The following is a 6,000-nucleotide window of genomic DNA, read 5'->3' on the forward strand; positions in this document are numbered from 1 at the left end:
CTACAATGAACGATTTCAATGCGTCAATTGACACTTTACGTTTGTCCTCCTGTGAATGATCGATCATCTTGTAAACATTTTGATAAGATTGCTCCACGTAAGGGATGAAAGCGACTCCGGCATGCTCCGCAAATTACTTAATTGCTAAAATGGCCTCCTCTTTTTAAGTGAATGTTTATTTATAAGATTTATCGATAAATGCAATTTGCGTATTGGTTGCCGATTGAATGTATATGTATGCAGTTTCTCTTTTTACTGTAGATTCTAGCTTTAATTGTTATTGTGCCTTTAGCTGAATTGTTGTTACGCAGTTCTGCTAATTGCTTTATTAAGCCTAAGGGGTACCTCCGGAAATTCGTTGCAAGTAAATACTTGAACTTTTATTTTTTATTTTGTGGTTGTTGTGTGCATATATATATAAATGTTAGCGCATAAGTTAAGGCAATCAATAATTAGTTAATATAATATACATATATAAACATATATATGTAAATATAAGTATATTCACCCGATTTTTGGTTTTTTATACTCTCGCAACCTGTTGCTACAGAGTATAATAGTTTTTTTATATATCGGTTTTTACTAAAATTGTTCGTTGGTTTTTTTTATATTTTCCGTTAACGTTTCCTGTACCCACGTTTTCCTTGTGTTAAAATGGATTTTCCTAGTTTTAACAGTATACAGGATTTACAAACTTACCTATTTCATTAATAAAAAAAATTAAAACGTTACACTTTCTTTGTCTCGCCTCAAGGGGGTTTTGGGGAGAATGGATGTTTGTGTTTTTTTTTTTGAGTGTTTTCTGACTTTCCCTTTTTGCCTTATCTCCAGCTTTTCCGATGCCTGTTGTGCAGCTCTATCCCTGTGTTTTTGCTGCTGCATATATATTTTGTTGTTAATCTCGCGCCCGTATTTGGTTATTAATGTTATGTTTTTATGTATATTTTTGGGACTCGCGCCGCGTTTCGATTTTTTGTTTCGCGCCCATTTATTTTTGTGTTTAAGTATGTTTTGATTTTATGTTTTTCTTTTTTGGCACATTTAATATGTTTATCCGCTTTTCCACTTTTATGTTATATATGTATGTTTATGTGTTCGAACATATGTTCGGTCACTCAACTCTCAAATTCGCTTTTTGCTATATGTATATGTATGTATGTATATATATATATAGGTACATATATTTTCTTTATGTACACAAATAACATATATATATATTTGTATATTTCTTTATATTACACTGCACTTTTTTTCCAAAAACTGTCACTGTACCTTTTTGGTTCTCTTTTTGTCACACCACGGGTTTTTTTAGTTGCTTTCTAATAAATTAACCGGTTATCTTTCATTATTTGATCATTTTTTGGCACATTATTTTTTGTTCACGTTATTTAATTATTACTATTTTTTTCTTTTATGTTTAATGACCCATAGTTCCGTTCACTAGGGCTCGGAGGACATAAATAATCAAGTACGAAATTATTTTGATTTGATTCACCTCTAGCCAAATCAATTGATAAAAACGAAGCGAATTAAAATAACGCGGGTGTTCGAACCGAAAGATGTTCCGTCGTAAGCGAATCGATGCTAAAAAGAAGCGTACGAGATCCTTTTGTAGTCCCTTATATATCTATTGATGGCTTTATTGTGGTGTGACCGTGGTGATGTATTTTTGCGCGTGTTGCAATAATGGCGGAACCAATTTCTCTGATGGCACGTTTAGTGCAAGCAGATTCATTGTTTGAGTAGCCGTTGTCATCGGATTCGAGCTGTCTGTACCTGTGGCTCCGGTGCCGAGACGGCAATTTCACAAAAAGCTGGTACAGTCTCAGGATGCTTGTAAGCCTCCTGTGGATCAGCGGTGGTTGTTTTGATGAAATCTTTATCCGAAAGTAAATTTTTAATAATTTGGATTATTTGCTGCATTTTGGATTCTAAAAATTTCTTTTTGTTCCCGAAGACTCTTATTCCAGTAGTTTTTCGCTCTTTTCGCTAAAATTACACGCTTACAAAGTTGCCAATTATTTGCTTCTTTGGCTTTGCACCAACTGCTTTATGTTCCTTCGTGTTTTTATTCTCCGTACTACGTGAGCTGGCAGATGATTTTCAAAGAATGATTGAATAAAAACAGCTAACAAGAAAATAACCTCAAAGCTTTTTCTTGTATATTGTGTGACTTATTTCGCCTTGCTTTCATTGTTTGTTCTGTTCCGGCTCGAAGGATCATAAATAACCAAGTATATTGCCAGCACACTCTACGATAGGCTTATCGGATTCGCTGTCCTCAGCACATTCGTCTTCATGTCCAGTAGACTCGTCAAATTGGCAAGCGACCTTGCCCTGGAGCACTTCTGTTATACAAGAGAAGGCAACATCGCGAAGTTCAACCGTTGGTAAAGAGATTTGCTTAAACTTTTTCAAAAGATCACTCAAACCTACAAGTGCAGAAAACACAACAGAAACTTCTTCGTCATCATGCACAATTTGGCCTAATTGGGGTATCAAGATCGTAATAGCATTGGAAACGCCTTGCAAATCTTGTAGTTTGTATAGAGCCACAAGGAAGGAGCTCAATGCGTCAATTGACACTTTACGTATGTCTTCCTTTGGATGATCGATCATCTTGTAAACATTTAGATAAGATTTCTCTAAGTAAGGGATGAAAGCGACTCCGATATGCTCGGCAAATTTCTTCAATGCTGAAATGTCATCCAAATATGAATTTTCAACACGGTATCCCGCAATGTTGTTCAAATCATCATCCTCCCCATCCGAGTTTTCAATATCGATATCATCGGCCTCCTCTGCTGGCGCTTTTACCGACCGCGCTTATGTTAAAATATTCGGATATAATTATATATGTAAATATATAAGATAATTTTTAGTTATAAGATTTATCGGTAAATGCAATTTGCGTATCCTTTGCCGATTGAATGTATATGTATGTATGTTTGTATTTTTGTCTTTTTGTTGTAGATTCTAGCTATAATTGTTATTGTGCCTTTAGCTTACTTGTTGTTACGCAGTCCTGCTACTTGCTTAATTCGTTGCACGTAAATACTTGAAAATTAATTTTTTATTTTGTGGTTGTTGTGAGTATATGTATACAAATGTAAGCGCATAAATTAAGGCAATCAATAATTTGTTAATATAATGTATACAATATATACTAGCTGACCCGGCGAACTTCGTACCGCCTAACAGTCAATTAATGTCGTGTTATCTTTTAGCTGAACTAACTTAGACTCTGATGAAGATAACACAATGGTACAAAATAAATATGCACATAGATGGATATATAAAAGTATTTTATTATGAACAACAATACATACAGAAAGAGAATACAAATTAAAATTAAGTACTTCAAACACGCGTCAGAAAAAAAAAATTAAATTTAAGTATGTTGTGTAGCATGTGATGCTCTCGGATTAACTCTATTCATTCAAGCACCTTGTGGTAAACGACATTCTTTGTTTTTTTGCCAGACGTAAGAACAAATAAAGCGGATGGTTTACCGACACGTAAACATGCCACGTATAAAAAATGCATTTTCTAGATTGAGGCCACAAATAGTCAATGATTGACCCTGTGATTTGTTAATCGTCATGGCGAAGGCAAGACGAATCGGGAATTCTATGCGTTTAAATTCAAAGGGCATATCCGTTGGGATCAACTAAATCCTTGGAATAAGAACTTCCTCGTCTCTAAATTTCTTTAAACAATTTTTGAATATCAACGCGGGAATCATATTGCTCATCAGTTTTCTGTGTTCCATTGCACAATTTTGGTTGGTTTAAATTTCTAATCATGATCACTGTCGAGCTAACCCTAAGGTGCAAATTGTGGGGTGGTAAACCAGGCATATCCGAGGAGTCTAAAAATTCAGTTGGGTAATTAGTGGCTTCATCTTCGTTTGCTTCACAGTCGATAGATTTGAAAGAATATAGAGTGCCTATGATATGATTCTGAATTATAATATTAGGTCAAGTAAAAAGTTCGTTCGGTTTTTTATTGATTTTTCAAAAGATGATAACTTAGTGTACATTTGTCCGATTTAAGTCAAATATGCGCCGTTTTGTCTGTTAACTTGATGCCAACGAGATGCCCGTAGAAGACTGCGCTGCAGCACGCTACGCTTCTAAGTGCCGACGTGCATTCCCCACTCCACCCTCTACAAATAGCTTCAACATATGTACATATGTATGTAAACTCATACATACAAATATGTTTTCATTCATCAATGTCCCGCTTGTATTCCATCTGCGTTTCACAGGCCTCTCGTGAGGCCAACTTCTCACCATTAAGCGCGTTCGCCATGGACAGGAAAAGATGGTAATCACTTGGTGCCAGGTCCGGACTATAAGGTGGGTGCATTAGAACCTCCCATCCGAGCTCCAGGAGCTTCTGGCGAGCCACCAAAGACGTGTGTGGCCTGGAGTTGTCCTGATGGAACACAATTCGGCCTCTGTTGATCAAAGACGGCCTCTTCTGGATGAGTGCTGCCTTCAAGCGGTCCAGTCGTTGGCAGTAGAGGGCCGTTGGCCATAGGGGAGCAGCTTGCAGTAGATGATTCCTTGCCCATCCCACCAAACACACAGCAAAACCTTCCTGGCCTTTAATCAGGTCTTGGCCCACCATCTGGGCCGCTTCCCCGAGCTTTGACTACGACCGTTTTCGCTCGATGTTGTCATAAGTGACCCATTTTTCCTCGCCAGTCACAATACGCCTCAGAAACTGGTCGATTTTGTTACGATTTTGCAGCGATTTGCAGATGGAAATTCGGTCCATTATGTTTTTTGCGTTAGTTCGTGTGACACCCAAACATCGAGTTCCTTTTTGTATCCAAGGTTATGCAAATGGTTCTAAACGGCTTTCTGGCTTATTTTTAGTTCCTCAGCAATTAAATAAGTGCTCATGTGACGGTCTGTTTCCACTATTTCCATGATTTTATTTGACATCGAAATTACCGGAACGGAACCTAGCAAATCACTTTTGTGCTACACGTTCGTTTACAGTATCGGACCCATAAACTAAATTAATGTTTTCAGCCGCTTTGGCTGCTTTTTCGCTTTGATCGAAGAAAAATTGTAAAATATAGCGAATTTTCCCTTTGTTGGTGTCCATCTGTGACGAGCGCTCACAACGACAAACTTTTAGCGCGAATAAACACATTTTCAGCGCCGTATAGTATGGCATGATGCGACACGTAACACTAGTACTATGGACAATAACGCCATCTCTTAGATAAAAACCGACCAAACTTTTTACTTGACCTAATATTTAGGTCAGAGCTGTCTTCAAAAAGATACCGGCGAACCGACCTAATATCTTAACGGAGACACATAAAGAAAATCTGTTGGACAGTAATTTCTTTACATTCGAAAAGGAAATTACAAAAAAAACTCTAGAGACACAATGGAATGCGATATCTGACCAGTTTTCATATACTACATAGTCAATATCAGCATTATCTGCTATAACAAACCGACAAATTTTACTCTCTGTGGCAAAACTTTCGATGCCGCAGGATGGCTTTCGCCAATTATGATACAAGCCAAAAGACTAATACAAGAATTATGGATAGATGGAACCGATTGCGATGAACAAATAAAACCATTTCGTTTAGAAAAGTGGTCCCAGTTTGCGAGCAATTTAAATGATATCTCACAGATACAAATCCCTCGATGGGTAAACTATGCCCCAGAGCACAAAGTCGAACTACACGGCTTCTGTGACGCCTCTGAAAAGGCATATTGCACCACTATATACGTACGCACACAAAGCGACATTGCGACCACAAGCCACTTACTAGTAGCAAAATCAAAAGTAGGTCCTTTAAAAGTAATAAGTCTATTATGACTTCAACTGTGTAGCGTTACTACTAGCCAAACTAGTATCCATGGTGCGAATGCATTTAAACATGGCTGACTAATTCCTCAATTTGTTAGGGAGCACACACCACCGATTTTATCGTATACAAGGTTGACACGAGTTTAATATTAT

The sequence above is a fragment of the Bactrocera oleae genome, chromosome Y (genome assembly GCF_042242935.1).
Source record: "Bactrocera oleae isolate idBacOlea1 chromosome Y, idBacOlea1, whole genome shotgun sequence".
Classification (NCBI taxonomy): Eukaryota; Metazoa; Arthropoda; class Insecta; order Diptera; family Tephritidae; genus Bactrocera; species Bactrocera oleae.